This window comes from Chelonia mydas, chromosome 11 (genome assembly GCF_015237465.2).
Source record: "Chelonia mydas isolate rCheMyd1 chromosome 11, rCheMyd1.pri.v2, whole genome shotgun sequence".
Lineage (NCBI taxonomy): Eukaryota > Metazoa > Chordata > Testudines > Cheloniidae > Chelonia > Chelonia mydas.
In genome coordinates this window covers 13,672,530-13,685,139 of record NC_051251.2, presented here as the reverse complement: position 1 = coordinate 13,685,139, position 12,610 = coordinate 13,672,530, and the positions used below count along the sequence as shown (strand labels likewise).

Sequence of the window (12,610 nt, the reverse complement as noted above, 5' to 3'; positions counted from 1 at the left end):
GCTCTTGTTTCATGAGCCCCAAAGCGACGGTCTACCCTATGCACCTGCTCTGTGAATGCCAAAAGCAATCTAAAGTTGCTCCTATCCACATCATACAGAATGTCAGACACCTGCGAGTCTTCTTCAGTTAGGAACTTCACGATTAACTCCACGGCCATCTGCGATGTCTTCATGACAGTTAACAGAGCAAAGGAGAGCAGTGCAGGATCCATCCCTTCTCACAAAGATGCTGGGGTGCACAGCAAAGAAGGGCCATTGAAAAAATGCCACGAAAGAAAGCTGGAAGCCCATGGAGTGCTGGGACAGAAAGCAATGCATCACGGGACATTTGGCACTGTCCCAAGATGCGCCGTGATCTGCTCCGTCGTCCCACAACACCTAGCGAGAGAAGGACTGTGGGTAGGTATCCACAGTGCATTGCTCACACTGTCGATGATGGTGGCCCCACTGTGGATGCAATCTGCTGACAGAGGGAGCAAGTGTGAACATGAAATTGTGATTTTTATTATGTCGACTTTTGGGTGTTGACATCACTTTTGTCGACACAGATTGGTAGTGTAGACATGGCCTCAGTTCCCAGAGGATGCTCTACCCCCACTCTGCCTCAGGCCCCACCCTGCCTCTTTCCACCCCTGTTCTGCCCCTGCCCTGCCTTTTCCTTCCCCCGCCCACCCTGCCCTGTTCCGCTCCCTCCCCCCCTGCCCTGTTCCGCTCCCTCCCCCTTCTCTCCCTGCCCCTGCTTCTCTCCCTCCCCGCCAGCACCTCCTGCCTGCTGCTGAACAGCTGATCACAGCGGGAGGCGCTGGGAGGGAGGGGGAAGGCACTAATCTATGGGGCTGCTGGTGGGTGCTGAGAGCCCACTATTTTTCCCCTGTGCGTGCTCCACCCCAGGAGTGCCCACAGAGTCAGTGCCTATGGCCACATTACTCATGAATGCTTTTGTAAGGGAATGGAGAATTAAACCCAGTAACTTTAAGGAATGATATTATTTTCCTTGTTTTAATAAAATTCCTTGCTCAGAATCACTTTCTTCTGACAGTATCTGTGATTTTTTTACCACTAGTGCATGATTTCCCCTCCTCCCTGAGCTACAGACCCAAAAGCCATTTATTCTGGGTTTCGAAGGGGTTGGATTGAGGGTGGGTTGGTTCATTCTTTGTAAACAAATGCTTCCTCAAATGTTTGCTTAAGTTTCACATGTGTATTTAATTTTGTCCCAGCAGAGGAACATGGTCATGACTAAAGAATTTGCTTGAAGTTTTGGAAATGAGATGGTGAAAACAAGCTGCTGACATGATGTAATTTTCTAGAAAAACATGTCTAGTACAGAAGAAACACACGAGCTATCAATGTCTAGAACGCCAGCTGGCCAGACCTAAATTGCTGTTTTCTAAACACACAGTTGTTAAACTTTTCACATGCTACAATTTAATTTATCCTGAAGCCATACAGTGCTATTTTACCCCTGAAGGGAAATGAACAGAGGAAAGATTAATTCCAAAGTGCTTGCCAAATGCTATGCCAGAAGTTGTCTTTTTTTAAATGACAAAGAATGAATCACATTCTTAGTTGTTACAGATTTTTTGAAAAATCTCAAAATCTTACGAAACAGAGTAGGAAACAATGACCCCATGTGGTACAGCAGTTAAACATTCAGTCAGTAATCCTAACATTATGCTCCCTTTTTATTTTCCAGAGAAAAACTAGCGTTTTAGTCCAAGCTCTGACTCACCCTGTTTTGTTGAGCAAGTCACTTAACCTCTCTGCCTCAGTCTCTCAGTCTGGTACCTCAATAATGTCTCTCAGTAATGTGTATCTACCTCACAAGAGTATTATGTCTATTAGATCAGTGGTTCTCAACCAGGGATACACATACCCCTGGGGGTACGCAGAAGTCTTCGAGGGGTTACACCACGTCATCTAGATATTTGCCTAGTTTTACAACAGGCTACATAAAAAGCACCAGCGGAGTCAGTACAAACTAAAATTTCATACAATGACTTGTTTATACTGTTCTATATACGATACACTGAAATGTAAAAACAATATTTATATTCCAATTGATTTATTATTTTATAATTATATGGTAAAAATGAGAAAGCAATTTTTCTGTAATAGTGTGCTGTGACACTTTTGTATTTTTATGTCTGATTTTTGTAAGTAAAGTAGTTTTTAAGTGAGGTGAAACTTGGGGGATGCAAGAGAAATCAGACTCCTGAACGGGGTACAGTAGTCTGGAAAGGTTGAGAGCCATTGTATTAGATTACAGGATTGGGGGGGCTCTAATGAAATTAATAGAGCCACACGAATTTGCATCCGTTGAGGATCTGGCTTTATACCTTTAGTTCTACCTCTCTGTGCTAAGTATTATTATTATAGAAGCTGTTGCTTTTTTGTTGTTGTTGCATTAAATGTGAAACACTCCCCAGGCACAAGACTCAATTCTCCATGTTAAAGGTTTGGGTGGTGCACTGGGACAAATTTTACCAGAGAAAAGCAAAGTATTGGGAATATCTAGCCTGCTTCTGCAAGGTGCCTATATCCTCAATTCCCACTGCCTTCACTGGCATTTGAGAGTGCTCAGCTTCTCATAGGACACTCTCAATTTCATGCATTGATGTGGATGAAGTTGTGCTTTACTTCCTGATTTGACAAATAAGTCAAAGTTAAGTTACGTCAGATGTTTCTAACACAATAGGCAAGTAGCGGTACTTGTCACTTGACCCTCCAGGAGCTCACAGAAACAGCAATCAGACAAGGCCCGGATAGAATATACTGCATATCACCAATGGAGAATTAGTTTATAGGCCGTGAATTAATGCTTTAAATAATTTGGAGTCCTCTGCTAGATACAATGGTAAACATTCGTTTCGTAAGTTATTGGCACCAGTTTTTTCATCACCTTCGTTGGTACTGAACCAAACTGATGTCTACCCTTACCTCATAAATTAATCCCTTCTACCCTTTATCTTTCAAGATTTTCAAGTTCTCAGTGATTTTTAAAATGTTGCTCTTGTCACTGCTCTCTGCTCTGTTGAGCTGACCAGTAATTGTCAGCAATGAATTGCAGCAAGAACGGAGGCGGGGGATATTTATTAAATTTGATCAATTCCCAGTGTGCACAGAACTGGAGGAGGACTTTTTAAAACCATACTAGGCAATTTTGTACAATTGGTATAAAGACACTTCCATCGATTTTCCCGTATCAGGTTTCTATAGGAAAGTTGTGACCTTGACAATCAACCCCTGAAGGCTTGAAGCACAGGTGCTGACTTTTGTTTTTGCGGGTGGGTTCTCCTCTCTGCCCCCCCTCCCCTCGTGTGAGTGGCAGGTGAGGCCTCTGGGGGAAGAAGCTGAGTGGGAGTGTGGTCTCGGGGCGGAGCCTGGGGGAAGAGGCAGAATGTGGACAGGACCTCAAGGCAGAGTAGCCGGCGGGGCCTTGGGGCAGAGCATGGGGGCGGGGCCACAGTCCGGGTGCTGGGGCCCACAAAAGATTAATCCAGCCCTGTGGTTGCTGAGAACCCCCTATTTTTTTTGGTGGGTGCTTGAGCCCCAGAGCACCCATGTAGTCAGCACCTATGGCTGGAGGGCAACAAGAACTCAGATCGTGCAGAATGGGCCCCCTGCTTTGAATGTCACAAAGACAGGGATTGATAATGGGCATCAGAAAGTTTTTTGTGCTAGCAGGGTCGAGCAGGGTCGGGATCGGCCTTGTTCCCATTTATAATTCATACCCTAGTCACTATAATTTCATTTGTCTAATAATGTGAATTTGGGGTTGGTGATCTACAAGGGTGTCTTACTCTGAAGTTCCCTGCTGTGTCAGCTTTTCAAGTGTGTCCCTCTGTACGTTAAAACAGGCAATGCAAGGACCATCAAACGGGTCTGATAAATCTCAAGAGATGCACTAACACTGGACCTGATTTGAGTACATTGAGTAGTACCTTACTCCATTAGTAGCCCTGCTGACTTCAGTGGGACCTGTTTGTGGAGTAAGGAGCTGTCCAGGGTGTATAAAAGTATCAGTCTCTGGCCTTCAGTGATTTATTTTTAGAATACAGACGCTCCCCAGGTTATGCAAGACCTGACTTACGCAAATTTGCACTTACGGAAAAAGTTCCATAAACTAGAAATAGGAGGGTTTTTTTTTTTTTTTTGCATAATGGTCGGGTATACGTTTCCGACTTATGCAAAATTCAAGTTACGCAAGGCTTTCCGGAATGGAACGATTGCGTAAATTGGGAATCGTCTGGATTATGTAATTCCTTTAAATTCTGGGCTTAAGGATGAGAATAGAAATGATACTGCATGCCCATTTGGAAACTCACTATTCATGTATCATTCACTACAAAGCTCTGTCTGGAACTTTCTTGAATGGTCACAGCAATTTCAACATGCTGTGGAATTCAGCATTAGTTTTGCTGCAGAAAAACTGGATTTAGGTGCAGTGTGCCACAGAATACACAAAACACTACTTGTGCCTTAAAATCTTAGGGCAGGCCCGCCAACAGCAGGGGGCAAAAGGGTCAAATTACATATTTCAACTATGCTACTTTGGGTGACGACCACTGCTAACACTTCAGGTACAGCAATGGAAAAGCCAAATAGGGCTGATGGCCCATCAGCTAGAACAATGGACTGTGAAAAGGGTTGGCCTTCCTGGGGACACTCCATACTGCCCCTGACTCATAGATGCTGTGATCCCTCAGAGTCAGGTGGTCTTGTCACCTGATACTAAAACATTACCTGGGACTCCTTGTAACTTTCCACTATAAGGGAAGGGAGTGGGGGGGCCAAGTTTGAGAAACAAAGGATTCCCACCTTATGTAAATCCTATTTAAGAGTGGAGATGAAGGCAAACAGGACTCCTTCTCTCCATGGCCTGTCTGCACAAGAAGAAAAACTGAAGGCAAGGGGGGAGTCCAGACTAAGACAGGGGTCCAGTCTGAAAAGGAATATAACTGGAACTCTGAACCACAGAAGCTTTGCAAACTGCCTGCAACAATATCTACAGTGAGAAATACTATTTGTAACCAAGTTCTTTAGTGAAACCAGCTTAGTTTGCATGTTTATTTGTGTGGTAATCTGCTTTGTTCTGTTTGTTACCCCCTTTTACCACTTAAAATCTGCCTTTTATAGTTAATAAAATTTGTTTTATTATTAAACCAAGTTTCTGTAATTTGTAATGAGGGTGTGGGGAGAGAAGAGTGTGCACACCTCTCTCCACATTGAGGGAGGGGGCAAATTTCATAATATGTCTTTAGGTCTGCACTCCAAGGGAGCTGGACATCTGAGTGCTGAAGCAAGTCCCTTAAGCTGCGTCTTCCCAGTGCTGATTGGCAGCTGGGTGTGGCTCTGCCTGTGTGTGTGTCAGAGGAGGTTTTAAGAGCCTGGCTCAGCAAGACAGGTTAAGAGGGGTCCATGCTGGCAGAACAGGTAGACGCAGTGGTGTCTCAGCACATCAAGCGGCTTCCCAAGGAGTCCAACCTGTCACAGTCAGCACCACTGAAAACGCAGGCCCTTACTTTGTCAACGCTCTGGCACTTTTGTTAAAATACCTCTTGCGAGGGCTCTTATTTACTTTCTAAGGGTCAAATTCCCACTGGAGTGGTTGGACAGGTATCTTCCATATCAGGATCCACTATTATGGAGAAATGTATAGTGAAGTACACAAGTGAAACTCGAAGGAGCACTGTTCACAGGGGTGGTGACTGTTTCTACAATCAACAAAGCAGAACAGCCATTTGGAGAAATGTTTTTTATTGAAAGGATCAACAAAAGTTATCAAGAAGTTTTTGTCCTGCAACAAAAGGCCTTTAACGGGTTTTAGACTGAAACATTTGCAGCTCTATACCCATGAATCCTTTGATTTTGAAAGATTAGTCAAATCAATCATATAATAAACTGAGACATGGAAACAAAGAACTTTTTGTTTAACAGGCTGTGCTTCTGAGCTTAAAAACACGCAGTGCAATAATAAAGGTTTGCGTTGGGTACAGAATTATAAAAGAAAGCTGACGCTCTCCTGACTCTCAGTCCTGTGCCCTATCCACTAGATCATATTGCTTCCACCACATACATCATCTACCATTAAATTGTCAGATTTTGTCTTGTCTTTTTATTTGTACCGTACAGTCCCTCCCAAAGCTGAGCACTGGGCAAATCATAATGATCAGACGCAGACACCTCAGGCCAGTTCTCTACAAATAATTTTAGGCATGTTCATAGTTAATCCCAAAATTCACCTCTAGTAGATTTCAATCTCTTAGTACTTAGTAATAATGTAGAACATATTTTGACACAGTATTTCCTCTCTGTCAGCCTTTTCAAAGTATTAATGCAATACCTGTTTTGTTCAGCAGAGGGCACCAACAGCATACCAATAAGTACAGAAAAGAGGAGAAAAGGAGTACTTGTGGCACCTTAGAGACTAACCAGTTTATCTGAGCATGAGCTTTCGTGAGCTACAGCTCACTTCATCGGATGCATAGCATATCGTGGAAACTGCAGAAGACATTATATACACACAGAGACCATGAAACAAAACTTCCTCCCACCCCACTCTCCTGCTGGTAACAGCTTATCTAAAGTGATCATCAAGTAGGGCCATTTCCAGCACAAATCCAGGTTTTCTCACCCTCCCCCCCCCCAACACACACATACAAACTCACTCTCCTGCTGGTAATAGCCCATCCCTCTTTGAAACCTCTCTTTATAATGCGCATGATAATCAAGGTGGGTCATTTCCAGCACTAATCCAGGTTTTCTCACCCCCCCCCACACCCCCCTCCAAAAACCACACACACAAACTCACTCTCCTGCTGGCAATAGCTCATCCACACTGACCACTCTCCTTACAATGTGCACAGCAATCAAGGTGGGCCATTTCCAGCATAAATCCAAGTTTAACCAGAACTTCTTGGGGGGGGGGGTTTGTAGGAAAAAAAAAAGAAGGGGAGATAGGCTACCTTGCATAATGACTTAGCCACTCCCAGTCTCTATTCAAGCCCAAATTAATAGTATCCAATTTGCAAATGAATTCCAATTCAGCAGTTTCTCGCTGGAGTCTGGATTTGAAGTTTTTTTGCTTTAAGATAGCGACCCTCATGTCTGTGATTGCGTGACCAGAGAGATTGAAGTGTTCTCCGACTGGTTTATGAATGTTATAATTCTTAACATCTGATTTGTGTCCATTTATTCTTTTACGTAGAGACTGTCCAGTTTGACCAATGTACATGGCAGAGGGGCATTGCTGGCACATGATGGCATAGATCACATTGGTGGATGTGCAGGTGAACGATCCTCTGATAGTGTGGCTGATGTTGTTAGGCCCTGTGATGGTGTCCCCTGAATAGATATGGATAGATATGAATAGAAAAGAGGAGGAGATAGGGTACACCATCATTTTTGTCAGTTTTGAGCTTAGAGGAGCTAATTATCACTCAACAAGACAAGGTGAGTGAGGCAATGTATTTTATTGGACCAGCTTCTGTTAGTGAGAGAGACAAACTTTCGAGCTTACACAGAGCTCTTCTTAATATCCTGGGACTCATGCAGCTACAGTCCTGCTTCTCACATAGTGAACCAGGAACAGAACCAGAATCCATTAATCCCAATTTTGATTACACCTTTGTAACTACTATTAGACAATGACCCCCCTCGTTATGTTGCTTTCTGTTTGGAAAGCTTCTTTTTTTCTCTCTCTCTCTGCATTTTGATCATAGTTGTTGTTGCTTTTAATTAGGGCTGTCAATTAATCGCAGTTAACTCACATGATTAAGTCAAAAAAATTAATCGTGATTAAAAAATTAATCACAATTAATCGCAGTTTAAATTGCACGGTTAAACAATAGAATAGCAATTTAAATTTATTAAAAAATTTCTACATTTTCATATATATTGTATTCTGTGTTGTAACTGAAATCTAAGTGTATATTTTTGATTATAAATATTTGCACTGTAAAAATGATAAACAAAAGAAATAATATTTTTCAGTTCACCTCATATAAATACTGTAGTGCAATCTCTGTCATGAAAATGCAACTTACAAATGTAGATTGTTTGCTACATAACTGCACTCAAAAACAAAACAATGTAAAACTTCAGAGCCTATAAGTCCACTCAGTCCTCAGCCAATCACTAAGAGAAAAACAAATTTGTTTACATTTACAAGAGATAATGCTGTCCTCTTCTTATTTACAATGTCACCAGAAAGTGAGAACAGGCATTTGCTTGGCACTTTTGTAGCCAGCATTGCAAGGTATTTACGTGCCAGATATGCTAATCAGAAGAAGTCTTAAAAGAGCAACAGTCTGATGCGGAAACTACAGAACCCAAACCACCAAGAAAGAAAAACAACCTTCTCCTGGTGGCATCTGACTCAGATAATGAAAATGAATATGCATCGGTCCGCGCTGCTTTGGACTGATATTGAGCAGAACCCATCATCAGCATGGACCCATGTCCCCTGGAATGGTGGTTGAAGCATGAAGGGACATATAAATCTTTAGTGCATCTGGCATGTAAATATCTTGCGATGCTGGCTATAACAGTGCCATGCGAATGCCTGTTCTCAGTTGACACTGTAAACAAGAAGCAGGCAGCATTATCTCCTGCAAATGTAAACAAACTTGTTCGTCTGAGTGATTGGCTGAACAAGAAGTAAGAATGAGTGGACTTGAAGCCTCTAAAATTTTACATTGTTTTCATAGAATCATAGAATATCAGGGTTGGAAGGGACCCCAGAAGGTCATCTAGTCCGACCCCCTGCTCGAAGCAGGACCAATTCCCAGTTAAATCATCCCAGCCAGGGCTTTGTCAAGCCTGACCTTAAAAACCTCTAAGGAAGGAGATTCTACCACCTCCCTAGGTAACGCATTCCAGTGTTTCACCACCCTCTTAGTGAAAAAGTTTTTCCTAATATCCAATCTAAACCTCCCCCATTGCAACTTGAGACCATTACTCCTCATTCTGTCATCTGCTACCATTGAGAACAGTCTAGAGCCATCCTCTTTGGAACCCCCTTTCAGGTAGTTGAAAGCAGCTATCAAATCCCCCCTCATTCTTCTCTTCTGCAGAATAAACAATCCCAGCTCCCTCAGCCTCTCCTCATAAGTCATGTGCTCTAGACCCCTAATCATTTTTGTTGCCCTTCGCTGGACTCTCTCCAATTTATCCACATCCTTCTTGTAGTGTGGGGCCCAAAACTGGACACAGTACTCCAGATGAGGCCTCACCAGTGTCGAATAGAGGGGAACGATCACGTCCCTCGATCTGCTCGCTATACCCCTACTTATACATCCCAAAATGCCATTGGCCTTCTTGGCAACAAGGGCACACTGCTGACTCATATCCAGCTTCTCGTCCACTGTCACCCCTAGGTCCTTTTCCGCAGAACTGCTGCCTAGCCATTCGGTCCCTAGTCTGTAGCGGTGCATTGGATTCTTCCATCCTAAGTGCAGGACCCTGCACTTATCCTTATTGAACCTCATCAGATTTCTTTTGGCCCAATCCTCCAATTTGTCTAGGTCCTTCTGTATCCTATCCCTCCCCTCCAGCATATCTACCACTCCTCCCAGTTTAGTATCATCCGCAAATTTGCTGAGAGTGCAATCCACACCATCCTCCAGATCATTTATGAAGATATTGAACAAAACCGGCCCCAGGACCGACCCCTGGGGCACTCCACTTGACACCGGCTGCCAACTAGACATGGAGCCATTGATCACTACCCGTTGAGCCCGACAATCTAGCCAGCTTTCTACCCACCTTATAGTGCATTCATCCAGCCCATACTTCCTTAACTTGCTGACAAGAATACTGTGGGAGACCGTGTCAAAAGCTTTGCTAAAGTCAAGAAACAATATATCCACTGCTTTCCCTTCATCCACAGAACCAGTAATCTCATCATAAAAGGCGATTAGATTAGTCAGGCATGACCTTCCCTTGGTGAATCCATGCTGGCTGTTCCTGATCACTTTCCTCTCATGTAAGTGCTTCAGGATTGATTCTTTGAGGACCTGCTCCATGATTTTTCCAGGGACTGAGGTGAGGCTGACTGGCCTGTAGTTCCCAGGATCCTCCTTCTTCCCTTTTTTAAAGATTGGCACTACATTAGCCTTTTTCCAGTCATCTGGGACTTCCCCCGTTCGCCACGAGTTTTCAAAGATAATGGCCAAGGGCTCTGCAATCACAGCCGCCAATTCCTTCAGCACTCTCGGATGCAACTCGTCCGGCCCCATGGACTTGTGCACGTCCAGCTTTTCTAAATAGTCCCTAACCACCTCTATCTCCACAGAGGGCTGGCCATCTCTTCCCCATTTTGTGATGCCCAGCGCAGCAGTCTGGGAGCTGACCTTGTTAGTGAAAACAGAGGCAAAAAAAGCATTGAGTACATTAGCTTTTTCCACATCCTCTGTCACTAGGTTGCCTCCCTCATTCAGTAAGGGGCCCACACTTTCCTTGGCTTTCTTCTTGTTGCCAACATACCTGAAGAAACCCTTCTTGTTACTCTTGACATCTCTTGCTAGCTGCAGCTCCAGGTGCGATTTGGCCCTCCTGATATCTTTCCTACATGCCCGAGCAATATTTTTATACTCTTCCCTGGTCATACGTCCAACCTTCCACTTCTTGTAAGCTTCTTTTTTATGTTTAAGATCCGCTAGGATTTCACCATTAAGCCAAGCTGGTTGCCTGCCATATTTACTATTCTTTCGACTCATCGGGATGGTTTGTCCCTGTAACCTCAACAGGGATTCCTTGAAATACAGCCAGCTCTCCTGGACTCCCTTCCCCTTCATGTTAGTCCCCCAGGGGATCCTGGCCATCTGTTCCCTGAGGGAGTCGAAGTCTGCTTTCCTGAAGTCCAGGGTCCGTATCCTGCTGCTTACCTTTCTTCCCTGCGTCAGGATCCTGAACTCAACCAACTCATGGTCACTGCCTCCCAGATTCCCATCCACTTTTGCTTCCCCCACTAATTCTACCCGGTTTGTGAGCAGCAGGTCAAGAAAAGCGCCCCCCCTAGTTGGCTCCCCTAGCACTTGCACCAGGAAATTGTCCCCTACGCTTTCCAAAAACTTCCTGGATTGTCTATGCACCGCTGTATTGCTCTCCCAGCAGATATCAGGATTTTATTTTTGAATGCAGGTTTTTTTTGTACATAATTCTACATTTGTAAGTTCAACTTTCATGATAAAGCGATTGCACTACAGTACTTGTATTGGGTGAATTGAAAAATACTTTTTCTTTTGTTTTTTTACAGTGCAAATACTTGTAATCAAAAATAACTATAAAGTGAGCACTGTACACTTTGTATTCTGTGTTGTAATTGAAATCAATATATTTGAAAATGTAGAAAACATCCAAAATATTTAAATAAATGGAATTCTATTAATGTTTAACTGTGCGATTAATTGCAATTAATTTTTTTAATCGCTTGACAGCCCTACTTTTAATTCTACTTTCTTGTGCCTCATCTCTGTAAAATACACAATTCATGTCCCCTGCTCAGAGCGTAGGGAACATGGCCAGTGGAGACTCCTCCCAATTCACTGTGTCTCCCTTGAGTTAGATACACTCTGATCTTTCCCAACTGCTGTGATGATGGCACTTGCTGTTCCTCAGCTGCTCTCAGAACCAGAATCCTCATTAGCAAGGGGAAGCAGACAAGGGAAACAAATCAATTATTGTGTGTACACCAGGAGTGCCTAGAAGTACCAGTCAGGTTCAGGGCCTCATTGTACTGGATGCTGTACAAACATGCAATAAAATAAAGTCCCTACCCCCAAAGCATGTATAATCTAAGCAAAGACAAGACATATGAAGGAGAGTAGGGGGAAAACAAGAAGTGAAACATAAGGTTACATGCATACTTAGCTAAGATCCTACTAACCCGCAAAGACTTATGCATCAGAATAGTCCCACTGACTTCAGAAGTTAGGGTTAAGGCCCTTGCTAAGGCTTAGGGTTGGGGCTGGTTAGTTGGTTCTGGGCTAGTGTTAGGGTTCCTTCAAGTCAATGAGACCATTCACAAAAAGTAAAGTGAGACACATACATAATTATTTTCATGATCATCGCCTATGTGCACAGCTTCTGTCAAAAGTTACTGAATGTGCAATATGACATGAGGTTCATGCTCAGCTCATGTTGCATTCCTGGACAACACAACACAACACAACGGGCCTGATGCTACAGTTCTTACTCAGGTAAAAAGAAAAGGAGTACTTGTGGCACCTTAGAGACTAACCAATTTATTTGAGCATAAGCTTTCGTGAGCTACAGCTCACTTCATCGGATGCATACTGTGGAAAATGCAGAAGATGTTTGTTTTTATACACACAAATCATGAAAAAATGGGTGTTTATCACTACAAAAGGGTTTCTCTCCCCCCATCCCACTCTCCTGCTGGTAATAGCTTATGTAAAGCGATCACTCTCCTTACAATGTGTATGATAATCAAGGTGGGCCATTTCCAGCACAAATCCAGGTTTTCTCCCCCCCCCGCCGCCCCCACTGGCCGCGGTTCGCCGCTTCAGGCCAATGCGGGCTGCGGGAAGCGGCGTGGGCCAAGGGCGGACCGGCTTTGAGAACCACTGCTTTAGACCACACCAGC

At 43.7% G+C, this 12,610-nt stretch overlaps 1 long non-coding RNA gene across 1 annotated transcript in view; it reads left to right on the top strand.

Annotated features, from left to right (window-relative positions):
- LOC122462301 overlaps positions 1-6,407 on the top strand; it is a 33,145-nt gene extending 26,738 nt beyond the window's left edge. Inside the window, exon 3 of the long non-coding RNA XR_006284773.1 lies at positions 6,363-6,407. This is a non-coding gene — a long non-coding RNA (uncharacterized LOC122462301). The remainder of the gene's footprint in view (positions 1-6,362) is intronic.
- The last annotated feature ends 6,203 nt before the right edge of the window (positions 6,408-12,610 follow it).